Consider the following 26,879-nt stretch of genomic DNA (forward strand, 5'->3'; position numbering starts at 1 on the left):
TCTAATTATATGAATTTTTGTCATTTTTATGGTCCCTTTCCCAAAACATCTCTGAGTTACTTGAACAGGTCTTTATTAGTTCTGCTAATCATACTCCTTAAAACTTTCCTTATGTAACCCTGTCCTGAAAGCCTCCATTTTGGCCCCATGTCAACCTTAAAGTAGGAATCAGAATATATTCAAGTCCCTTCCAAAGAAAACCCACCCTTCAAATACTTAAAAGCAATGTATATTATTCTGAAGATTTTGTAAAGGAGCCAAGGGAGGGTTTTATAAACCATGGCGTAGAGCACACAATTTTATTAATGTCCCCATTCCAATTTGTCTTCTTTTTCTTGTCCTATAGGGAAAGGACTAACAGAGAGTCAACATTTTCCCACAGAGGGGCCAGCCTCCAGATCTTCCTCTACGTACCACTGCTCCTATTATCAGTTATCATCCTATATCCATTCTTTATAGCTGTAGTCTCAACCCAGATTACTGGTCTGAGGATGAGTGTCTCTTAGCCAATACATTAGACCAGGCGGTCCTAAAAATAATGGATCTTTAGACACATAATTTCTGTTTTGTGCATTGATAGGGTGTGGCTGATGGAGAAGGAAATGGCAGCCTACTCCACTGTTCTTGCCTGGAGAATCCCAGGGACGGGGGAGCCTGGTGGGCTGCCGTCTCTGGGGTCACACAGAGTCAGACACAACTGAAGTGACTTAGCAGCAGCAGCAGCAGGGTGTGGCTGAAGACTAGAGAGAAAGTAGAAATGGCATTGATACAACCTGAGGAACATGGATTCTTAGGTGAAGAAATAAGCACATCAGCTTAAAATAGAGTTGTATTAGAAACTTTTGGGTTTGTTTATTTGTTTGTTTTTTTTTAATCACAGCATGAAGAAGAAATTGAAACAAAGAGAAATGAAAAGAAAATGGAAAACTCCCAACTTGTGCAATTATTAGATTTGTTAAATTATTGTCAGTTTAATTTAGTCTTTTCAAAATAAGGCAGTACAACAAACACACACAAAACCGGTAACTACAAAACTAATTAATTTGACAAATATTTGTTGAGTGTGTATATATGTCAGTGTTCTAGATGCTTAGAACATATCAATGAACAAAACAGAGGCTGCTGCCTCTCTGGAGCTTACATTCATGTGTGTGTGTGTGTGTGTGTGTGTGTGTGTGTGTGGTGGAGGGGGTGCAGATTTAAGCAAGATATAAGAAATCAGCTATCTAATGTGTTGCAAAATAAAGTACAATACAACCAGGGAAAGGGGATTGGGATTCCTGGGATATGGTTGGGGTAATTTTTGTATAAAATTAGAAGGTAAAGGCAAGTCTCAGTGAGAAAGTAAAATTCAAGCAAAGACTTAAAGGAGGTGAGAGAGTTACCTAAATAGATATCTGGGAGAACATCTCAGGCAAAGAGTAAAGGTCATAGGGCAGGGTGTGCCTGGCATTGTCAAGAAAAAGCAGGGAAGGCAATGGTGGTGGTAGTGATGAGGCGAGATTATGAAAGACTTGGTGGACTATTAGGACTTCAGCATTCTTCTAAGTGAAATGGGGAAGCCATTGAATAGTTTTGAGCTGAGGAGTAATATGAACTGCCAGTTTTTGAGAGGATTAATCTGACTGCTGTGGTAGGAAAATACTGCACAGGGACATGAGTAGGTGTAGAGGGTTGGGAGGCTAAGTCATTTGGTGAGGGGTGATTGTGGTTTTGACCAAGGTGGTGGCAGTAGAGGTGGGAAGAAGGGGTCAGAGTCTAGAGATATTTTGAAGTTATGAAAGAAATAGAGGCACCAGAGTGAAAATGGACCATAGTTACTAAAAATGCCTGACTCTAAATGCAACACTGCTATGGATCTAAAAGTTACATATACTATGATTTGGAATCTCTTTAATACTGTCTGCCTTCTTTAAACATATGCTTCATTTATCAAGAACTATTTCCACAACTGCAGCATTTAATTTTGAAGAAACTCTATTTACTGCAGATAAATTTGCTTTACTCTTCTAGCAGTGGAAAATGGTTTTATCTGCTTTCACACATGCAATCATTTTAGGCAATTTCTAAAGCTGAAGTAGGTTGACTTTTCAGTTGTTTATTTAAAAATAATATCAGACATGAAGAGGTTTAGAAAACGTTGAACTATTTTGCCTGGGCTAGGAAGTAGCAGATCCAGATTCAAACCTGAGCCTGTCTAAATCTAGGGCTTTAAAAACTGCACACACTCTCTCTCTACTTCATTACTACATAAAAAGAAAATGGCATTTTAGCACTTTCTTAATTCTGAGAATGACTGAAGCTTCAGAACTATCTCTGTCTTTCTTCATTTCGGATGCTCCAACAAAATATAATAAACTGGATGACTTACAAACAACATTTATTTCTTACAGTTCTGGAGTCTGGAAATTCCCATAGTTCAGTGTCTGGTTAGAATCTGGTTCCTGGTTCATAGATAACCATCTTCTTGCTGTAATCTGACATGGCAGAAGGGGCAAGGGAACTCTGAGAGGTTTTTTAGTGTTGGTTGCTCAGTCATGTCTGACTCTTTGCAACCCCATGGACTGTAGCCCACCAGGCTCCTCTGTCCATGGAATTCTCCAGGCAAGAATACTGGCATGGGTAGCCATTCCCTTCTCCAGGGGATCTTCACAACCCAGGGACCAAATCCAGGTCTCTTGCATTGCAAGTAGATTCTTTGCCATCTGAGGCACCAGGGAAGCCCAGAGAGGTCTTTTATAAGGGCACTAATTCCATTCCTTAGGATTCTACTCTCATGACCTAATCACTTTCCAAAGTTCTTACCTCCTAAAACTATTACTTTAGGCATTAGGAGTCAATCAGATTAATTCGAGGGGACACAGATATCAGCCCATAGGTAGGTAGGTAGGTAGGTGAAGTCGCTCAGTCGTGTCCGACTCTTTACGACCCCATGGACTGTAGCCTACCAGGCTCTTCCATCCGTGGGATTTTCCAGGCAAGAGTACTGGAATGAGTTGCCATTTCCTTCTCCAGAAGATCTTCCCGATCCAGGGATCAAACCCAGGTCTCCCGCATTGTAGGCAGGTGCTTTACCGTCTGCCTACAAGAGCTACCTTGTTAGCAATCAGTGTAGTTTTAAATGTGGCCATATTTTAATGAAGTTTCATTGGTCATATTCTGAGCCTGAGTCTCCCCATCTTTAATCTGAGAGAAGGAATCTAGGTCAGTGATTTTTAAAGTCTTTAAAAATTTCAACTCTCTCAAGGCAGGACACATTCCATCACTAATAGGGATTCATTGTAGTAGACGTTCTTAGTGAGGTGGAAGTGGAAGAGGGCCTGGGAGTTTAACAGAGCTTGGCCCCGAAGATTCGGATATTACTTTCATTCATTATGTTAGATCAGTGGGTTTTCAAATTGTGTACTGGGGGTACATTGGCTGGAAATGCCTGAGCTTTTTTGGTCCTTCTCTGCATGTCAGTATTCACTCATCTTCAACCAGAGAAGGTATACTTTGATCATTTGATAAGAGTTGGGCTCCATGTAAGATTTCACTCAAAAAACAAAAACAAAAACAAAAATACCCGCAAAACTACAACTGCTCTTCTTTGAATGGTCTAAAAACTACTGTTCTAACTCATTGCTTCTCATACTTCAACAGGTAGATGAATCATCTGGGCAATATTTTAAAAATGCATAATCTTAATCAGTGGGCCTGGGGTGGGACCTAAGATTCTCCATTTCTAATAAACTCCCTGGTGATGCCAATGATACTGAGTGAGCTCAGATCACACTTTGAGTTGCAAGGACTAGAATTAGCTCTAAGATGGTTTAACCTCTAGTATTAAATAATTTTTCTATTCAACCCAAAAGACTGCTTAGGAAAGATTTTCCCCACAATGATCTTAAATGGTAAATTTAAGATCATTTCCCAAAATGGTAAATTTTGATTTTCTAGATTTCATCTTCCCCTCTCCTGAAAGTTTCAGTCCATCTGCCTCTGTCTTTACATTTATCGGTCTCATTCTCTCCGTGCCTCTTCTCTCTCTTTCTCCTTTTGAAAGGTAAATATATAACCTTGTGGACATGCATTTTAAAATCTTTATATGTACACACTGTGCCTCGGCCAGTTCATCTCAAGAAGAGCTAACTATGGACGGTCTGGGAAATTTGCCACAAGCCAGTTATATATAGGTAGTTACTGTGACATGCTCTTCTAAATTTAGCATCTTAATGAACTTCTCCAGATTAAGGAGTAACTGTCTTGCAGTCTCCCATCCTTTGTGTAAAAAATTTAGCACATACTTAGACTGATTATTTTCTTTCCTGTGCTAGAACATTTAAACAGTCCTTTTCTCAATTTTTCCTAGACTGCTTTTTCTCCACATTATCCTTTTTCTACATGTGGGGTGGGGAGTGAGGGGGGTGATTATCCCCTCTCAGAAGAACTTTGTTACCAGAACTGACCGCCCCCGCCTACCCTGTGCCACTCAAGCCGCTATACAGCCCTGTATCTCCACATCCAACTGTTTGATGCAGAGGTCAGAGAAGTTTTTCTTGAAAGGATTAGATAGAATCCACTTTGGGATTTGTGGTCCATAGGTTCTCTGTTGCAACTACCCAACACTGTCCTTGTAAATGCCAAAGCAGTCACAGACAACATGTAAATGAATGTGTTTGGCTGTGTTCTAAAAGCAGAAGACAGGGGCTTCCCTAGTGGTCTAGTGGTTAAGAATCCACCTTGCAATGCAGGGGACAGGGGTCTGATCCTTTGTCCGGGAAGATCCCATATATCTTGGAGCAGCTTAAGCCGGTGCACCACAACTACTGAGCCAAGTTCTAGAGCCTCAGAGCCAGAGTTCCTGAGCCCATGCACCACAAATCGTGAAGCTTGCATCCCTTAGAGCCTGTGCTGTACAACAACAGAAGCCACTGCCATGAGAAGCTCTCGCACCACAACTTGAGAGTAGCCCCTGCTCGTCATAACTAGGGAAAGCCCAGGCACAGTGATAAGACCCTGCACAGCCTGAATAAATATATTAATTAAATATATATATTTTTAAAAGCCCAAGACAGGACAGATTCGTCCCATCCCAACCCTGCCTCAGACTGTAGCTTGCTGACCCCTGATCTACATGCTTGTTGATAGTACCAGTCAGATTACAGTCCCTGGGAATTTGGAGTTGGAACCCTGCGGCTGAGTTAAGTAATAACTGGGTTGTTAAGCAGTAAAGTTGGGCAAACTGGGAAGGGGCCAGGGTTGGAGAACTGGGATCACTATTTGAGACAGTCATAGGACACATGCAAGCAGAAAACAAGCAGAGAAGCCAATCTGTGGAGAGAAGCAGACAAGTGAAGAAACACCACGATGAGAGACAGCAGTGGGGAAGGAGAGCTCTTGCAAAGTTGGCTGTGCTCCCCACAGTTGTGTCTCATATAATCCCTGTCTATTTTTATATTCATTCCTCCTTTCCTTTAGCCAGCTGGCATGAATTTCTGTTTCTTGCAACTAGATAACCCCTAACTCCATCAGTCTTTTATACTCTAGACGTTCCAAATGACTGGCAATTCTCTGACTTGCACAGTCATCTCTTGTACAACCAGGCTTTGCCACTGCCACCCCCACACTGTCACTTCTACTCTATATTCTTTTCTTGTGTCACTTTGCTTAGGCATCATCTGTGGCTGAGTTAGGACTCGGTTCCATTACTCCTTATGTGCAGCTCTATCACTGCACTTATAGTACCAAATTATATTTTTTTATTTGCTTGTCTGTAATTTTAACTATAGCTTTCATCTCTGTGCTAAGCATGGTGCCTGGCATATAGTAGGAACTTTATATGTATATGACAACCAGGAACTTTATAAGTCAACTTTATATGTTGACTTAATGAATGAGGTAAAGGTACATACTGGTGAACAGATATGTAAAATATAGATACGTTCCAACCAGCCTAAAGGCTTAGGATCTTTGGATGTCCATTCCAGCTTCAGGAGCCCAAACAGAAATGATGTAAGTGATGAATTTGTTCATATGCAAAGGATTATAGAAATGGCCTCAATATGTTCTTACACTCAGTTTTGCTAAAAGTGTTCAAATCTAAACTCTTACTGAAATTTTTGTCTGCCTATTTTATCAGTAACTGAATATGTTACCCTCTTCCATCAAAATTGTAAATTTTTATTCTTCCTTGTTATTCTGTAATTTTTGCTTTACGTGCCATGAGGTTACGTTACTAGAACAACACAAACTTAGAATTAAAAAAATCTTCCTGGCCAATTAAATCTTTATCATTATGAAGACTCTCCTGTTATCTCTAGTACTACTTTTTTTTTAGTCTACTTAATCTATTCTAACTTTCTTTTGGTTGTATTTCATAGTTTAGTTTTTTTCCATCCCTTTTCTTTTGCATTTTTAAAGTCTAGATATATCCCTTCTAAACAGCACATAGGTGGATTTTGAATTTTTGTTGAGGCTGACAGTCTGTGCTAGTTGGTTACAAGGACCAGTGGCCCCAGATTCATCATACCTCCTAATATTTATGTCCTTAACTATTTCTCTCCCCTTGACTCTGGTATAAACCTGTAGTTTACTTTATCCAGTAGAATGTGGCAGAAGTGCCAGTGTGCTAGTTCCAAGCCTAATCCTTCTGGAAGCCCTGAGTTTGTATATAAGAAGTCTGCCTCTCTCCCAGGAGAGACTATTTGGAGAAGCACATGGAAAGGAAGTCATGAAACTATACAAAAATCAAAGAATCCAATCAACAGTGAGAACGGGTGTCCTATACATATGATCTAAGTTAAGCTGGTCCGTCCTAACTGAGGTACCAGACATGAGAGTGAAGCTATCTGGGCTGTTTTAGCCCCAGTAGAAATCACCCACAGATGAGATGAGCCATTCCCTTTGTGTTCTATCCATGATCCCGACCCATAGAATCACAAAATATAATAAAATGGTGGTAGTTTAAAGTTACTAAATTTGGGGGTAGTTTGTCGCACAGCAATAGGTAACCAAAAAAAAACTTTTTCATTAAATTATGAGCTCTTTTCACTTAATGTAATCAGTGAGATATTTGAGTTTAAATCCACCATCTTATTAAGTACTTTCTATTTGTCGTGCCTATTACATAATACCATGTTTCTCCATTCTCACACTTAGATTGATTACCTTTTATTACTCTATTCTCTCTCTCCTTTTAGGTTGGAAATTGTATGATGTGATGATTAATTTTATGTGTCATTTTGGCTGTACTATAGTGTCCAGATAGTTGATCAAACATTATTCTAGATGCTTCTGTGAAGGTGTTTCTTGGATAAGATCAACATTCAAATTAATGCACTTTGAGTAAAGCAGATTACCCTCCATAACAAGGGCGAGCTTCATCCATTCAGCTGAAGGCCTTAATAAAACAAAGACTGATCTCTGAGCAAAAAGGAATTCTGCCAGCACACTGCTTTTGGACTCAAACTGCAACTCATCCTTGGCTTCCAGCCTGCCAGAATACCCAGCAGATTTTGGACTTCCAAACCCCTCCATAATCACTTGAGCCAATTCCTTAAAATAAATCTCTCTCTTTTTCTCTCTCTCAGCTCCCCACCACCCACATTCTGTTAGTTCTTTCTCTCTGGAGAAACTTGACTAATACACATAGTATATATTATTCTCTTTATTCTCTCAGTGATTATTCTAGTGATAGCAAAATGTATTCTTAACTTAGTCTATTATTAATTTTACCTTTTCCCATTCACCTAGACAATGCACAGATTTTAGAACACTTGATTCCATTTCCCCTCTCCTGACTTTATGTCATTTAGCCATGTTCTACTCTTTTGTGAGCCCATGGACTACAGCCTGCCAGGCTTCTCTGTCCATGGGATTTACCAGGCAAGAATACTGGAATGAGTTGCCATTTTCCTCTCCAGGGGCTCTTCCTGACCCAGGAATTGAACCCACATCTCCTGCATTGACAGGTGAATTCTTTGCCATGAACCACCTAGGAAGTTCATTTACCATTTCTGTGTACGTTTAAATACAGAAGACATTACTACTATCGATATAAATAGTCAATATCAATATTCAGATAGATTTACCCACATATTTACTATTTTGGTTGATGTTTATTTCCTCATGTATCTCTTGTTTAACAACTGGGATCACTTCCTTCTGCCTGAAGAATGCCATTTTCAACCTGCTGGAGACAGATACTCTATAGAGACAAATACTCTATTTTGAAAAGCTCTTAATTTCACCTTCGTTCTTAAAATATTTGCTTTTAATCCTTGGAAGTTATCATTCTATCATTTTCTGGATTAAGATAGTTCTATTAAAGAGTTAGTTATAAGTCTAATTTGTTTCTTTAAAGGTTAATTCTTATTTTCTCTAGCTGCAGTTAAGATTTTTGTCTTTGAATGCTCACATAAACACACATTTTCATGATGTGTTTATGTGTCAATTAAAAATATTTTTTATCCTGCTAGGGATTTGTTTGTTGAAATATTATTTCTGCTCAATATTGTCTTTTTGTTCCTTCTAGAATTTCATTTCCATGCTTATTAAACTTCATTATGGTATCTTCTATGTTCTTCCTCTGTGTTCTACATTTTCCTTTCTTATTTTTCTTTGTGCTTCATAATGAATATTTTTTTCTGACTTATCTTCTAGTTCACTAATTTTATATCTCTGCTAATATGATGCTTCTACTGCTGCTGCTAAGTTCCTTCAGTCATGTCCGACTCTGTGCGACCCCATAGACAGCAGCCCACGAGGCTTCCCCGTCCCAGGGATTCTCCAGGCAAGAACACTGGAGTGGGTTGTCATTTCCTTCTCCAATGCATGAAAGTGAAAGTGAAGTCGCTTAGTCGTGTCCGACTCCTGGAAACCCCATGGACTGCAGCCTATCAGGCTCCTCCATCCATGGGATTTTCCAGGCAGGAGTACTGGAGTGGGTAATTTGGGGGTTCTAAAATTTTCATCTGCTTTTTTTTTTTTATGCCACGCTACCAGGCAAAGGAAAAAAGGAAAGATATACTCATTTGAATGCAGAGTTCCAAAGGATAGCAAGGAGAGATAAGAAAGCCTTCCTCAGTGATCAATGCAAAAAGACAGAGGAAAACAATAGAATGGGAAAGACTAGAGATCTCTTCAAGAAAATTAGATATACCAGGGGAACATTTCATGCAAAGATGGGCACAATAAAGGACAGAAATGGTATGGACCTATAGATGCAGAAGATATTAAGAAGAGGTGGCAAGAATACACAGAAGGACTGTACAAAAAAGATCTTCACGACCCAAATAATCATGATGGTGTGATCACTCACACTCACCTAGAGCCAGACATCCTGAAATGCGAAGTCAAGTGGGCCTTAGAAAGCATCACTATGAACAAAACTAGTGGAGGTGATGGAATTCCAGTTGAGCTCTTTCAAATCCTGAAAGATGATGCTGTGAAAGTGCTGCACTCGATATGCCAGAAAATTTGGAAAACTCTGCAGTGGCCACAGGACTGGAAAAGGTCAGTTTTCATTCCAATCCCAAAGAAAGGCAATGCCAAAGAATGCTCAAACTACCACACAAATTGCACTCATCTCACACGCTAGCAAAGTAATTCTCAAAATTCTCCAAAACAGGCTTCAACAGTACATGAACCATGAAATACCAGTGTTCAAGCTGGATTTAGAAAAGGCAGAGGAATCAGAGATCACATTGCTAACATCCATTGGATCATCAAAAAAGTGAGAGAGTTCCAGGAAAACATCTGCTTCTGCTTTATTGACTATGCCAAAGCCTTTGACTGTGTGGATCATAACAAACTGTGGAAAATTCTGAAAGAGATTGGAATACCAGACCACCTGACCTGCCTTCTGAGAAATCTGTATGGAGGTCAAGAAGCAACAGTTAGAACTGGACATGGACCAACAGACTGGTTCCAAATAGAAAAAGGAGTACGTCAAAGCTGCATATTGTCACCTTGCTTATTTAACTTATATGCAGAGTACATCATGAGAAATGCTGGGCTGGACGAAGCACAAGCTGGAATCAAGACTGCTGGGAGAAATATCAATAATCTCAGATAGGCAGATGACACCACACTTATGCCAGAAAGAGAAGAAGAACTAAAGAGCCTTTTGACGAAAGAGAAAGAAGAGAGTGGAAAAGTTGGCTTAAAGCTCAACATTCAGAAAATTAAGATCATGGCATCTGGTCCCATCACTTCATGGCAAATAGATGGGGAAACAATGGAAACAGGGACAAACTTTATTTTTTTTGGGCTGCAAAATCACTGCAGATGGTGATTGCAGCCATGAAATTAAAAGACGCTTGCTCCTTGGAAGAAAAGCTATGACCAACCTAGACAGCATATTAAAAAGCAGAAACATTACTTTAAACAAAGGCCCATCTAGCCAAAGTTATGGTTTTTCCAGTAGTCATGTATGGATGTGAGAGCTGGACTATAAAGAAAGCTGAGTGCCGAAGAATTGATGCTTTTGAACTGTGGTGTTGGAGAAGACTCTTCAGAGTCCCTTGGACTGCAAGGAGATCCAACCAGTCCATCTTAAATGAAATCAGTCCTGAATATTCATTGGACAGATTGATGCTGAAGCTGAAACTCCAATACTTTGGCCACCTGATGTGAAGAACTGACTCATTTGAAAAGACCCTGATTCTGGGAAAAATTGAAGGTGGGAGGAGAAGGGGATGACAGAGGATGAGATAGTTGGATGGCATCTCCAACTCAATGGACATAAGTTTGAGTAAGCTCCAGGAGTTGGTGATGGACAGGGAAGCCTGGTATGTTGCAGTCCATGGGGTCGCAAAGAGTTGGACACGACTGAGCGACTGGACTGAACTGAACCAGGCTTGTGGGATTTCAGTTCCCCGACCAGGGATTGAATCTGGGTTCTCCACAATAAGAGCATGTAGTCCTAGCCACTGGACTGTCAGGTATTTCCTGATTCTTTTTTCAAGTTTCTGGTTATCTGCCTAAATTTAAATCTTATGTTTTATTTATTTATATATAGTAAGCATTTTTATTTTTAATTGTTTGATAATTTCACTGTCTCAACCCCTTTTGTGACTTTTTTTTTCTATTGCTTCTGCTGTTTTTCTTTCTTTGTATGATTTACTTTTAATTGTGTACTAAAAACTGTGTTTGCAAAATTATTTGTTGAGATGACTTCAAGCCTAACATATTACTTTACTCTAAGTATGATTTTAGTTTGCCTCCACCAAGTGCTTGGGGACATTAGCGCAAAGGAATTATCTTAATCCAACCTCAGGATTTAAATGCTTTGAAAATGAGATGTCACCCCTTTACTTCTAGGATGTAGTCATTTGGATTCCTAGTCCAACAGGAGCTTCAACAGAGCTCTCCTCCTCCCTCCTTAGTACACCCTGAATTCTAATCACTGTCTCTCATCCCTGCTCATCTTCTTAGCTCCCCTCTATGGAATGGATAAATGGATGTCCCTGGGTCTCCATCATTCTTCAGATTCATAGCCTGGTAATTCCTATCTTGTGAGCTCTCTGATGCCTTTGAATTGGTTTTTTAAAATACTTTGCTGAGTTTTTCTAGTGTCCTCAGTAAAAGGATTGGTCCAAATTACTGCCAATATCAGGGCTTATACAAATGTAGATATAATTAAACATAGGTTGTTGCTTTTGTTTTTTTGAATACACTGCACAGCATGTGGGATCTTAGTTAACCAACCAGTAATCAAACCCTTGCACTGGAAGATCTAAGTCTTTACCACTGGACCACCATGGAAATTCTGGTAGTTGCTTTTAGAAGTACATTGAAAAGGATCCTTAAAGGAAAAAAAAAAATAGACTTTCACTCATAGTTGTAATTTCACTCACTTTGACTTTTGAGTCAAAGTGGCAGACCAGTATTTATCAATGTTGTATCCTAGTTCTGATATCATTTGAGGAAAGTTATTTCTTTTATTGACAAACACTACTAAACATCATCTCTGTTCTGAAAGCTATTCTAAGAAATTACATTGTAAGGATGAAGAAGACAAGATAACTGACCTCAAGGGGCTTGAAGTCTAGAGCCCTTGTTGGTAAACTGGTTATTTTTGGACTCATCAACTCGTGATCAAAAAGTCTTTTGTTAAATATACATGATGTAATAATGAAAGAAAGTGAAAGTGGCTCAGTCATGTCCGACTCTTTGCGACCCCCTGGACTATACAGATGATGGAATTCTCCAGGCCAGAATACTGGAGAGGATAGCCTTTCCCTTCTTCGGGACTCTTCCCAACCAAGGGATCAAACCCAGGTCTCCCACATTGCAGCTGACCTACAAGGGAAGCCCACGAATACTGTAGTGGGTAGCCTATCCCTTCTCCAGGGGATCTTCCTAACCCAGGAACAGGGTCTCCTGCACTGCAGGCAGATTCTTTACCAACTGAGCTATCAGGGAAGCATTTAAAATATAAACGTGTATGTTTGAGTTTCTATTGAGGCAGGAGATAGATGGGCCCCAGGCTGAACAATTTCTCCTCTGTGGACAGAAATTCCATAATAGGAGAAACTCCATAAAAGCAGGATGATGGAGGAAGAGACTCCCTAACTACGCATGTGCAGAAAGACTCCTTGGAAGTCAAAAAGGGAGAGAGTGTCACCTCATAGTAAGTAACATCAACTACTCATGGGCCTCTTCACTAGAATCCATCTTGGCTTAGAGATGTGTGTGTGCACACAGGGAGGACCTTGATATATACCAAATACAGACTCAGAACCAGGCAAAGCAAGAAAATTGGTCAAAGGAAACCTGTTAGTTATGCCCCATAGAAATGAGTCAAACCACCAGAAGAGTGCGACTCTCTCTGAGCCCACTCATGTGTCTATCCAAACATACTGTATTCTCTTTTCTCCTAATAAATTCTTTACTTGCTTCACTACTTTCCATTTCTATGTGGAAATTCATTTCTACACAGCTTGTCATTGTAAACTGGTCCCTGGTGGTCTAGTGGCTAGGATTCAACATTTTCCCTGACACTGTCTGACCTCAAACTCTGGCTAGCAACTGAAATCCTGCTTCAAGCTGCTGCAGGCTGAGGCCATCCGAGATCACTATCACTTTTTAACCTAAACATGAGGACATTTTAAACAATATACTTTTAAAATTTGTCTTCAGTAAAGTTTATTAATGACCATGTTCCTGTAAAATATTTTGGAGAAAGAAGAATACAAGCTTTGTGTGTGCTGTGTGCTCAGTTGCTCGGTTGTGCCCAACTCTTTGCAACCCCATGGACTGTAGCCCACCAGGCTCCTCTGTCCATGGAATTTTCCAGGCAAGAATACTGGAATGGCTTGCCATTTTCTTCTCCAGGGGATCTTCCCGACAGTAGGATCAAGCCTGCGTCTCCTGTTACCACTGCACCACCCAGAAGATCTTAAATGCCAAGATTCTCTTTTTCCTAAAGAGTTAGGCTCTGGTTTCTTAGCCTTTTTACTCTTGTAAGCTCCTGGGGAAAAGCTACTCACTCTGAATCATAGTTATTTTTAATCAGAGATTTTCCTTGGTAGCTATTCAAAGTCCACTAAAATAGCCACTAAAGTATATACAAGTGTCCCTGGACTCTGAACTAAGTATGACAGAGTTCCTAAGAGACATGAGCCTCACCCACAGAGATTATTTAAATGTTCCAGCCTCTCTGGGGTGAATCAATCAGTAGAGAGGACAAGTAGAGAAAACTTATTGAATGTTGATGCAGTAGATTCATTATTTGATCATTGACAAGTTACATCATTTTTCTGGATTTGTTTTCCCATCTATGATAGATTGAGCTCCTAGATGAAATATCTCTAAAGTATATATAACTTCCAGTTCTTATTCTGTAATTCTTCTGGAGTTGAGGAGGATTGTTTGGTCATCTGGGTTTAAAAGAGATTAGAAGGAAAAAGAGAAACTAAAGTCCCATGGTTCAAGTAAAACACTAGTACAATAACCTGTAGGGAGATGAAGACCTATGTCAGTGGCCACCACGACAATGACCAGCAGAGATAAAACAAGACTGAGGTCTGAGAAGATTGTCATTCCCCAGAAGCCATCTTCTCTCAAACTTCCTGCTTACCTCTCTTCCCTTTCTGCTATACTCTTCCTCTAAAATTTCCCTGAATTTGCCCACTTGAGGGGGCAACAGAGATTGCACTGAAGGGAGCAACCTCAACTGAAGCATGCTGTACATTTGCCTGTGGTCTTTTAACTCTGAATGCAGCCAAGAGGCCCTCTAGGACAGTGTAATCAAAAGTAAGCGGAACTAGTAGATGACTGAACAAATCATATTAAAAAGTGTTTTCATCCGTGGAACGAGGGGAACATTTCCATTTTTTACTATATATGGTGATTCCTATAATTCTTCTGTATCTCTGTCATCCCCACAGCTTGGCTTGTTTTGTTTTCAGCAGGCAGCTTGTTTTATATTCTGCCCACTTTATACTTAGAACCTGGCTCATATACTGTTAACATTCATTGTTCAGGAAGGAAATGAACTTCGGTTAGTACCTACTGTGCCTCAGTTACTGTCCACGTCTATTTCATATACCCTTGGGCTTCCCTGGTGGCTTAGAGGATAAAGCGTCTGCCCACAATGCAGGAGACCCCGGTTCGATCCCTGGGTAGGGAAGATCCCCTGGAGAAGGAAATGGCAACCCACTCCAGTATTCTTGGCTGGAAAATCCCATGGATGGAGGAGCCTGATAGGCTATAGTCCATGGGGTCACAAAAAGTCGGACACGACTGAGCGACTTCACTTCACTTCTTCTTAAAAAATCCATTCAACACATTTGCGAGGTAGGTATTGCTACTCTAGTTTTTGAAGATGTAGTATAGGAATTTATAATTTTAATTATCAGGATCAAAGTGGTAACGGTAAAATGGAGCCTTATGTCACTTACCCATTTTGACAGGTTATTTTTCTATGCTTCAGTTTCCTTAACTGTAAAGTGGGAATTATTAGGAGTTAGGAGAGGGTTGGCAAATTTCGTATAAAAACAAAACAAAGTAGGAAGTATTTCTCAAATGGAACATTCTTATGCTGAAATTCGGCTTTAACTAGACACACTTGTATTTTATCTAGCAATACTATTTTAGCATTACGGTTACAACAATGTAACCGTGTAAAGAATTTAGCCCAGTCCATAGCACTTAGTGCGCGTTCTGGAGCTCCTTATTAAAATTTGGGTCTGATTCCCAAGCCCTTTTTTTTTTTTTTTAATCTCACTTTGAGCTTAGTTTCCACATAAACTTTCAGTCAAGCGAGGGTGATACTACTGTAAATTTCTATTAGTGCTTTACCGTTTCTAGAGCTCTTTCAATTAAAGCCTGGCCAATGGCGGAAAGCTCCTGAGGAAACACACAGAGTTCGGGTTACAGAGGGCGGTCGCTGCACTCGCAGCACCCGCAGCACTCGCAGGACTCGCTTCTCTGACTGACCAGCCTGGCGTCCATCCTCGCCCCGCCCAGCTGCGTCCCGCCCCCTCCCCATCTCGGCCACTCAGCGGCCGCGCCGCGCCCCGCCTCACTCCTATAAGGTCCTTCCCGGACAGGCGAGGCCTTTCCATTTTCCCGCCTTCTCCAGCCCCTCCACAGCCCGAAACCTGACTGGCTCACAACGTCACCGCCCTGCCTTGCGTGCGAGCCCCGCCCTTCCGGACACCGCAACCCCCTTCCTCCACCTCCCGCCGCCTCAGCAGCCTGCCGGTTCCCAGGCCTGGACCTCGGGTAGGAGGTGGGAGGGGAGTGGGAAGGAAGGGCGGAGCCCCCCTCCCGAGAAGTCGCTGGAGGCGGGGACTGGAAGGAGGGGCGGGGCTAATCGCCTTGGCGCCTCGTTGCCATGGCAGCGGGGGAGGGCGGAGGGAGGGGAGGAAGCGAACGGGAGGGGGATGTGGTACTGCTGCGGCCGCCACCGCAGCTGCAGCTGCCTGCTCGTGGCCGCGTCTTCCCGGAGGCGGCTACTGGAAGCGGCCGAGAGCAGCTGTGGTGCTCTGCCATATTGTGTCTTCTCCTACCCATCCCTCGCCCCTCCGCTGCGGCGGCCGAGCTGACGGTGAGTCCCGCGTGGAGCGGCGCCTTCCCCAGCCGGCGCTGCCCGGCATCCGTGCTCCCCGCCCCGAGCCGCGTCGCGGCTCCCGGGCTCGGAGACAGCGCGTGCGGCAGCGCCGGGCGTGGGGCGCGGAGGCGGCTGTCCCGTGACGCGCTCGGACATTTTTGTCCCGTGATGAATTGGCGCCGCCAGGGGAGTCTTCCCTTGCGCGTGGCTTGGGTGATTTGTGGGCTCCCGGGGGGCGGCGAACTGAGGGTAGTGCGGCCCGGTGAGGAGTTAGGAGTTTTTCTTGAGGGGTGTAATGACGGCCCGGGAGCGGGTGTCCACGGCGGAAACCGCGGCTAGTGTTGCTGGCACTTCGGAAAGGCTTGGAGGTGGCCCCGAGGACTCTTCGGGCTCGACTCGGAGCGAATCTACTGTTGAGGGAAGCGCTCCAAGCCCGTCGAGAGTCATTGCCGGAACCCCCCCTCCCCCGGCTTGAAGTGCAGCGAGACGTGCCGGGCGTGGAGTTCTCGTCCGGCCCCGGGCGGACTGGCTGGGCCGTGCCAAGTAGAGCCCGGGGAGGCGCCGGGCGCGGCCGGCAGTCAACTCCGAGCAGCCGGGCGGCCGAGCGTTGGGGTGGGCAGGGCTGGGTCACGATGTGGGGGTGGCCGACCTCGGCACGCTCTGGCCCTTCCTCCAGCGGGCGCCGGGGGGTCCGCCGAGGGTGCTATCTCGGGGTGGGAGTTAGTGTTTCTGCTCTGCAATATGGACACTTCCTGTTCACCGCTTCTCTTGGGCCCTCTATCTCTGCCCTTCATTTCTTATTACTGGGAAGGCGAGAGGTCGTGAGGGCGTGTGCGAGGTCCCTCAGCCCTTCTGAGTTCGCCCCGCGGCAAAAGCCGAGAGTTTGGAACCCGGGAAGAAGGTGGGAGTCAGGGGAAAGCCGCCCATGTGTGTAGTGCTCCATTTTACTATACTCCACCCCATTGCCCCTTTGCAGAATGCCTCTGTTGCCATCGCCGCTCACGAGAGTTAGCGTGTCTTAATTCACTGGGGGCACACTCTCGGGAATCTTCCGGGACCTGATTTCTGCTTTAAAGGCTCTTTAAAGCAGCCCCTATACTTCGTTTTCTGTTTATAGAAAAAAAGCCTTAGCGTGCAAGGAAATGACACACAACTTCTTTCTTTCACCCCAACTCTGAGGTTGTGGGAAGAGGTCGATTGTTATTTCCAGGTTAGTTTACACTGTTAATCCTGTCTTCTGATTGTGACAGCCACGTGGCCGACTGAGTGTCATTGAGTGCCCTAGTGCCTCTAGAGCAGAGGCTTCAGTGGCAGCCAGGGGCTTTGTAGCCCTGCACTTGCTTTGGACCCACATTTTGGTGTTTCCTGAGATGGGGAAGTGGAGAAAGTTGAATTGTTCTTCTCTATCTCTGTTCCAACCAAGTCGACTTCTCCCTATTTTCCTGCAGTCCGTGTAAGGTGCCTTCTCCTGTTTTGATGATTCCTGTGTAAAATCTAAGCAGTATTAGGTACCATTAAGGAGTGTTGGGGAACAGAAGAGTACATTATGAAGTTTCTCAACTCTGGGAAAAAAAATCCGTTTGAATTTCAGAGTGGTTAAGTTTCTAATGTAATCAGAAGTAATCACATTCTGGAGGATTTCTTTTTGATAGTTTCATTATGACCTGAAAAGATGTATTACTAGTGGAAATACTTGTTCAGAGATAAAATACTTTGTTTGATTTGTGCATGGGCACTTTTTTTTTTAAGGAAAGTATTAACAGCTAGTATAGATGTTAACATCAACAGATTTTAAAGAAATGAAACTATTTTAGAATATATAAAAGTAAGAGGCCAAGGGCTGAAGATCAAAAAGAACAAAAAGCAAAATAAATATATTATTAAATGATTTTAAAGTAAGATAGGTTAAAAAATGTTGAAGATAGATATTTGGACAGTTTGGAGTTTTCAGAATTTAGGTATCAATACATACAATTTTAAGTACATACAATCTTTGATTTCATCATGTTAAATTTTGTAAATGTTTTGGTGAATTTGAATTATTTCTGTAACATATGTTTTTATTTGCATCAGTTTTATTTGAAGAGTGCTAAACCACAGGAAACATTTAGAATTATGTGGAAAAGTTATAGCAGCACCATTCGTTAGAATTTTAATATGCCATAATAATGGTTTTCAGGGAAGTTAATAGCTAAAAAGATTGGAGAGGCTTCAGTGCAAAAAAGACAATGCAATTGAGAAGTGAATATGTGGGGTGACCACTGAGACCAATGCATAGTTGAGAAAGAAAACTAAATGAGATGAAAAAGTACTTATATAATGGAGGAAACACTGAAAACATATGCTGGGAGATAACTACATTAATAGTTATGGGATGTGGCTATCAAATAAAACTTTACAAAGTGCCATCCAAACAAGGATTAATCTTGTTCTTGTGGCAGCTTGTATATGTGTGCCTTGCTTTTGGATTGTTGTCATTTTCGCAACTGGATTTTGCATACTTGCAAAAAGGTCTTCCAGAATAAAGGGCCCAATTCTTTGTTGATTGCTTAGGGAAGAAAAAGTGCTCTAGGATTTGATCCTTATTCTTGGGTTGAAGAGACATGATTAATACATGTGAAAAAAAAAATTTACAGTGTGAGATGATATAATTAGGAGTTAAATTGTATGATGCAGGCAGGTACTGTAAGAGTTGAGAAGGAAATTAGAAGGTTTGAGCAAGATAGAGGGGTAACTTCTTGAAGAGAGTAAGGTTTTTGCTTTCAGAAGCCTTACCTTCATGTTAGTCCCCCTAGATTAATCTTCCTAAAGATTATATCACTTTTAATGACCAAAACCTCTTATATCAAGAGTAATTTCAAATTTCTTCTCAAGAGTTTTTGAAATTTGGACCTAGTCTCCCATCTTATCTTCCACAGGAACTGTTCATTATTTACTACTTCAACATGGTGTAACAATTTACTTTTTCCCTTGGCTGATACAACATTTTTCTGTTGGAAATGCACCTACACACATCCTCTTAACCACTGAAAATCGACTCAAACTTGAGGCTTGGTTAAAATGTTAATTGTCTTGAGAGCCTTGGAATCATTTTAGACCTGCCTTCCACCTCTCAAACGGAAAAGTCTTATTCTCTTGGGTTGTAGCATTCTATATTACCTTGTGTGTTTTTTTTTAATAGTTTTCGAGCACCTACCATTTGCCAGGCACTGTTATGGGAACTAAGGCTACAGCCTTGCAAAACAGATTCCCTGTTTTTCATCCCAAGAAAATTACAAAGTCTTTGACCACCCAGAGGAGTCTTCCCTCCACCGCCCCCAGATAGATGCTTAGTGAGTATTTTGATTATTTTCTGAATAAAGGAAAGGCAGCACTTACAAGGTAGAGAGATGGATTGAAGGTATGCATGAAGGGTATGAAAGCATAACCAATTATGGATAGCCTTGCAAATATCACTTCTGAATTTAAACATGGTTTAATAAAAAAAAAAAAAAAAAGATGGCATTTAAGCCTGGGAATGAGGGGATAAAGTCCTTATTTGAGGAAGGTTCATTTGACAGAGTTGTGCAAGGCTGGTTATTGACTATAGAAGGGGAATAACTTTGAGAATGAGGTTTGGAAAGGGAGCATAATCAAGAAGATGGTGAGTTTAGTTAGAGGGTAATGTGAGTAGAGGATATCAGGGTGAATATAATCTTTAATGACTAGAGATTAGAGGTGTGAGATAATTCATTCAATATAGAGGTGACAGCTAATGTTACAATTTTTTGTTACAGAGTTACTAATTGAAGTGTGGAGGCCTAAGAATGATGCTTTGGAAAACAAAAGTAAGGAGCATCTGCTTTGGTCATATGTGACTTCATAATTAATACTGTAGACTTGTTCAAAACCTTAATTTCCACTGTATGAGAGTGCTACCAAATATAAAGGATCCAAAAGAATGTTTATCACCATTCACTTCCAAAGGATTTTGATTCATATATTTCTTATTTCTCTTGCCCTTTTTTTAAATTTAAATAAACTTTTGGTTTTAGAATAGTTTTACAATTACAGAAAGTAGCCAGACAGTAGAGTATAATCACCCAGTTTACCCTGTTGTTAACTTCTTACATTACTATGGTACAGTTGTCACAACTAAGGAAACAAAGTTGCTACTTTACTATTAACTAAATTGCATACTTAATTCAGATTTCATTAGTTTTTCCCAAGTGTCCTTCTTCTGTTTCAGAATTCTAGTATCTCACATTTTTCTTATTTTTGATGATTGTGGGAGTTTTTAGGAGTACCAGTCAGAAATCTTATAGAATATCCCTTAATTGAAAATTACCTGATGTTTTCCTCATGAGTAGACATGGGTAATGGGTTTTAGGGAGGAAGCCCACAGAGGTGAAGTGCCATTCTCATCACAGCATATCAAGGGTACATACTGACAACAAAAAATGGAAAATGTTAACAGGCTTTGATTAATTGTTTGAGGTCTTTGTCAGGTTTCATTTCCCACCCATTTATACTCTGCTGTTTGGAGTCAAATTGCCAAGCAAGGCTCATGCTCAAGGCCTTGACCTAATTTTGATTTGTGTATTTTTTTATTTCCCTCAACCTAATTTTCCTGTCCATAAATAAACATTAAATTTGGACAGATATTTATCGAGCATCTACTGTATTTAAGTGCTGTGTTTAAGTATATCGAGCATCTACTGTATTTAAGAGACATCATTCTACTCTTTTGGAGTCAGCCTGATGTGAACATAAAATAGAATATATCTGCTCATCTATATAGGTCTTATTTCATTGACAGTTGTAAACATAGTATTACTGTAAGCCTAAAAGGCTAAATAAAGCTAAGTAGCCATGTAGAAATATGCTGTTATTGTAAAAGTTAAATATGTATATACTATTAAAATACCCATCTTTTTGCTACCAACATGAATAATGGAAAATTATTTTGATTCTCTCCAAGTAGGTGTAGTACTATTAAGTTAGCAGAATAGTTTAATTATCATTAATAATCTTCATATCTTATCAAGTTTGCACATTGTATAAGAAAATTCTTGACTTCTTGATTGTATTTTCATAGATATTTGCTGCTTTTGCTAATTTTTTTCCCCCTCAGAAGTGGTTTGAAAGATAATGTTAAATAAGAATTTCAGTTAATTTTTACTACTTAACTGGGTTAACTGAAAGCATTTTTACATTATTGAAATTCTCTCTAAAATGCATTGCTAATACATTTACACTTTTCACATTTTACAATGTTCAGCTGACTGAGTATAATTTATTATTTAAATTAGAGTTTTGACACAGAGTACAGTTATTTTGAATTTTTTATATAACCTTAGAAGTATAGAATTGAGGAAATTGATGAACTTTACATCCTTGTGGTTTATTTGTCTTAAAAGAGGAAATATAGGAAAAAAGGAAGAGATTTTTTGTAAATTGAGATTTTACTATTCTGTCTGCCCTAAGTTTTTGTCCAATTCTTCCTTAAAAGTTCAGGTTAAATTCTTCATCTGTGCTGAGTGAGCAACATTTACTAATAATCATAGCAACAATTCCTACCTTTTATCAAGTACCTGCTATATTCTGACATGGTATTATATTAGACACATGAATATATAATTATCCATAATGACTGGGCAGGACATATTTTATTCTTATAGAGAAACAGAAGTTATGTAAATACCGAGCTGGGTGTTTGAACCCAGGTCTGTCAGATTTTAAAATTTCATATTCTTTGTGCTGTGACCTGAAGTCTTTGAAAAATGGATGTTTGCCAGGAAGAGATAGATGTTTCTTTCCTGGGAAAAGAAGGAAGAATACAGGCAAACTAATATTTATACAATGCTTATTCTGTGCCCAGGTGGCTCTAGTGGTAAAAGAACCTGCCTTCCAATGCAGGAGACACAGGTTCGATCCCTGGATTGGGAAAAGCCCCTGGAGGAGGGCATGGCAACCCACTCCAGTATTCTTGCCTAGAAAATCCCATGGACAGAGGAGCCTGGCAGGCTACAGCCCGTAGGGTCACACAGAATCAAATAGGAATGAAGTGACTTAGCACATTCTGTGACATGAAGGCCACTACTTTGTTGTCATAGTGAATTAAATAAGTAGTGTTATTCCTTGGGATGTAAGGGGGTGAAGTCATTTGTCAGAGACTGCATAAGTAAGTTGGTAGGTGATGGGTCTGCTTGACTTCAAAGCCTTATTACTCTTTTACTTTTCTAGTACAGAATACTGCTTTATTTACTCATTTAAACATTTGCTTACTAAATGTTATGGTGTGTGGCAGAGCATAAAAATGAATGTATTTTTGTTCTGCCTCCAAGGATTTTTATTCTAGTACAGCATTTCTTAAATGAATGATAGAGAATCAATATAGTAAATTGTGACCAATATTTCTTAAAAAAATACAATCAAATAGAAAATGTCAGTGTGTTGTATGTGGTAAGGGTAAAAGTGTTATTTCATTTTGTTTCAGTTATATATGCAAGCATGTCATGGTTCTCTTATAAAAATGTATTTCTTATTGTGGGATAGCATCTAAAGTTCAAAAACTGGTCTAGTGCCTGAATAATAATGGTGAATAATCAGAAGTAGCAAGTAAGTTCTATATGTCTGAGCCACCAGGGAAGCCCAAGTTCTGTAATAGGACTCTAAATAGGATGCTGAGGAAGCATGATTGGAAAAATTAAATAATTCAAGGAAGGCTGCTAGAGAGAGAATTTAGGGTGGAGAGCCTGAAATACATCTTAAGACATAAAGGAATAAAAAGAACACTGGGTATTCAGGAAGCTTGGGTGGTGTGAAATAGGTGCAAACAGAAGCCAGATTTTGTATGGAATTGTCAGCCACCAACTGAGTGACTGATCTGATCTGATCTGATGCTAAAGATTTTAGATTTTATTAGGCCCGTGGTTTTTCTGAAGTCTCATGGCATTCTTTTGCTAAAGAACAGGTATATTAATATATTTGATTCTATCATATAATCTAGAAACAATTTTAGGAACAGAAAATTTGACTATGTAACAGGTATATAGTATAAAATGGTGTGAGCACAACTGTTGATCACAACCAAAAAAAGGTGAAGCAGTTTTGAGGTGACTATCAAATATTCCTTTTCTATTTTTTCTTGCATTTTTGCTATTGCCAGCAGACTAATGGTAGCAGGTGCTAAAGTTTGAAGAAAACGTTATGAGAAAATTGCTCATTGTTTCCTTTGAATTTGAAGACAACCGTAATTCAGTTTTGAGGACAGTAGGGGCCCTTTATTGGAATGTTAGTATCATTTCTGTAAGCCAAAGTTTGCAACCTTTACCTCCAGCTGTGTTCTGTTGGGCTTGAAATATTAAAAAAAAAAAAAACTTTCCCCCTCCATTTGCCAATATTTAAATGTCGGTGCATTTCACACAAAAATCTAGAGTTCTTTTGCCCCTTGGAAAAAATGAAGATTGTGGCAGCATTGGTTTCATAGTTTTGATCGGCTGAAACTTATAAGTAGCTGCCGTCTTTTGGCAGTCTCCATCTTTCTTACAGAAGACCAGCTTTACTGTTTGTTGCCTGCCTGGTTCTTGTAAGGCTTTTGAATTGTCTGCTGTGTACTGTTATTTTGTGAAATCCCTTTTAAAAAGGGGGGAAAAATCCTCTTTTAAAAAGAGGATTTGGGGTCTTTGAAAGATCATTCTGCCAGTATTGGGGAAGATGAACTGGAGGAGTATGAGAGGCATCTGGTTAAAATACTAAGCAGGCGGGATGTCCTTTTCTTCCATAGTACTTTGTACCTTTCTCAAAGCACTTACTGTATATAGCTTTCTCTTATCTGTGTTACTTATTTCTTCAACTGAATTGTAAACACCTCATACATAACATGGGCATCCCAGGTGGCACTCGCGGTAAAGAACCTGCCTGCCAATGCAGGAGACACTAGTTCCATCCCTGGGTGGGGAAGATCCCCTGGAAGAGGTCATGGCAACCCACTCCAGGATTCTTGCCTGGAGAATCCCATGGTCAGAGGAGCTGGGCAGGCTACAGTACATAGGGTCACAAAGATTCAGACGTGACTGAAGTGACTTAGCACACATGCGCACATAGCATATGCTGAGTGAATGCTTGTTGAATTTAATTATGTTTATTTTTTAAATTACTGTGTTTGTTTTTCTCAAAGGTGAGTTTTCTTGGCAGTTTTAGAGTATCTCTCAATGGAAAAAATGTTTTGCATGTTTTAAGTATTGCAGTTTATCCTAAGAATGAGTAAATGTCAAATACTTTTAGAGCATGCGTTACATGTAAAAAACAGATCACATCTGTATAATAAGATGGTGGACTTTTTAATTCATTGTCCTGGTTGCCAAACATCAGGATGAAACACTGGGAAGCCTGTCTCTTGGTTTGTCCTGTAATTTTATTAAGTCATTTTGAAGGTTATTCCAAGATGTTTTTGTTACTATGTTTTGTACTGATAGCTAGAAGTAGTAATATAAAAACAAAGATTATGGCTGCTGCTGCTAAGTCGCTTCAGTTGTGTCCGAATCTGTGCGACCCCATGGACGGTAGCCCACCAGGCTCCCCCGTCCCTGGGATTCTCCAGGCAAGAACACTGGAGTGGGTTGCCATTTCCTTCTCCAATGCATGGCATTGGATCATGGCATCTGGTCCCATCACTTCATGGCACATAGATGGGGAAACAGTGGAAACAGTGACAGACTTTATTTTCTTGGGCTCTAACATCACTGCAGATGGTGACTGCATTTCAGCCATGAAATTAAAAGATGCTTGCTCCTTGGAAGAAAAGCTATGACCAACCTAGACAGCATGTTTAAAAAAGCAGAGACATCACTTTGCTGACAAAGGTCCGTCTAGTCAAAGCTATGGTTTTTCCAGTAGTCATGTATGGATGTGAGAGTTGGACCATAAAGAAAGCTGAGCACCGAAGAATTGATGCTTTTGAACTGTGGTGTTGGAGAAGACTCTTGAGAGTCCCTTGGACACCAAGGAGATCCAACCAGTCCATCCTAAATGAAATCAGTCCTAAATGTTCATTAGAAAGACTGATGCTGAAGCTGAAACTCCAGTACTTTGGCCACCTGACGCGAAGAACTGACTCATTGGAAAAGACCCTGATGCTGGGAAAGATCGAAGGCGGGAGGAGAAGGGGATGACAGAGGATGAGATGGTTGAATGGCATCACTGACTTGATGGACATGAGTTTAAGCAAGCTCTGGGAGATGGTGATTGACAGGGAAGCCTGGCATGCTGTGGTCCATGGGGTCGCAAAGAGACACGACTGAGCAACTGAACTGATAGTTTTTTATTTTCTAAAATTTTTAATGCTTTTTACTGTTAAAATGTAGATGCTAAAAACCACCAAAGAAATGTGTAGCTTAGTGAATTATTCTAAGGCCAACCCTCATGTAACCATCTTTCATATTAAGGAATAGAATTTTGCCAGCCACTTTAGATGCCCTTTTACATGCCTATTCCAAAGCATAACTCCCTTTCTTTAAAGAGTAACCAGTATTCTAGCTTTTCTGAAAATCACTTAAGTTTCCCAACTATGTATTCTTATACAGTATGGGTAGCCTGCTTCCTCTTTATTTCTTTCTGATTAACTTTTCTTCCTTTTCATCCTTTGTTTCTCTTAAGGCTTTGTATGTTTATTTTTTCTTGTATTTCTTTACTTCATTTCTGAAACAGGTTTTTTTTCCCTTTTATTTCAGATTCTTGAGCTCTGTTTTATTTCTGAGCTTTTCTAATTCTGATATATGTTTTTTTTCATGTCTTATGTAATTTTTCAAGCTCATTTTTGTATTTATACTGTAGTAAGAAATTTAACATGAGATCTACTCTCTTAAAATTTTAAGTGTACAATACAGTATTATTAACTGTAGGAACTCTGTTGTACAGCACATCTCTAGTATTGAACGTATTCATCTTGTGTGATGGAAACTTTTACCCATGGTCCCTGTTTGCCCCTGCTTCTGAATTTAACTATTTTTCTGTTTCTCTTATTGTAACTTTGTGTGATATTCTTCCTCAACGCTTTTCATCATTTCTTTACATGAAACTAGTGTTCTTGAACTTCTGGGAGGAGGCTTGGTTCTAATAGCTCTTTTAACTTCACAGTCCTGTTTTTTTTTGTTGCTGTTCATGATTTTAAAAATGGTGAATGGCTTTCTGAGATTTCCCGGCTCTGTTCTACTCTGGTATTCTGTCTGGACTCTCTTTTATCTCTTTTTTTTTCCCTATCCTGCTTAATTTTTTTGCCATTCCTAGTACTTCCTCTTAAGCTTAGAGTTTGTCTTAGAAGAGAGCCCCAAATGTCAAGTTTTGAATGCTCAAAGGGACTAGATTGTTCCATGCTTATAGGAACTGTAGCCTTACTGTGGTCTCCTTGCATTTACCTACTTTTGAAATAGTTTAAGCTTTCGTTCAGTACAAACTGCCTGTCAGTAGTTTCCAGCAAATACTGGCTATTTTGTTGTTTTGGTCTCAAGTCCCTCCTTGCTTCCCTCTGTCTTCTCTCACCTAGTCACTGATAGAAAGTAAGACTGTGGACTGTTGGTGATTTGTTTAGGCCCTTTGTATTTTGGGGTTGGTGGGGAGACTTTGTTAAACATAGTTTTGTAGATATCTGTGTTACCTGTGGGTTCGGTGTTTGCTCTCTAGTTGCTCACTCTGTTTTTATGTGAAGATTTTCAAGGAATCAAAATTTGTTACCACCAAAGTTACCATCTTCTCAAAATTCTTTTCCTAATTTAATTTGGGGAGTGCACATGTCTTTTTTCCCCTTGAATCTTAACAAAAAACTTTCATTTCTTCTGAAATTATTGCCACTTAATAC

At 40.3% G+C, this 26,879-nt stretch overlaps 1 protein-coding gene across 8 annotated transcripts in view; it reads left to right on the forward strand.

The window, feature by feature from the left end:
* The first annotated feature begins 15,582 nt into the window (after positions 1 to 15,582).
* Positions 15,583 to 26,879, forward strand: part of FOXN2 (forkhead box N2) — a 57,147-nt gene continuing 45,850 nt past the window's right edge. For 2 of the 8 annotated variants that reach the window (XM_006078393.4, XM_006078392.4), the window contains exon 1: positions 15,843 to 16,039. The gene's annotated coding sequence lies outside the window, so the exon portion shown is untranslated. Of the gene's footprint in view, positions 15,715 to 15,841; positions 16,040 to 16,682; positions 19,375 to 19,818; positions 19,870 to 26,879 lie in introns of those variants that run through there. The other 6 variants (XM_006078394.4, XM_025260990.3, XM_025260993.3 and 3 more) reach the window with 6 other exon arrangements.

This window comes from Bubalus bubalis, chromosome 12, assembly GCF_019923935.1.
Source record: "Bubalus bubalis isolate 160015118507 breed Murrah chromosome 12, NDDB_SH_1, whole genome shotgun sequence".
NCBI classification, from domain to species: Eukaryota; Metazoa; Chordata; class Mammalia; order Artiodactyla; family Bovidae; genus Bubalus; species Bubalus bubalis.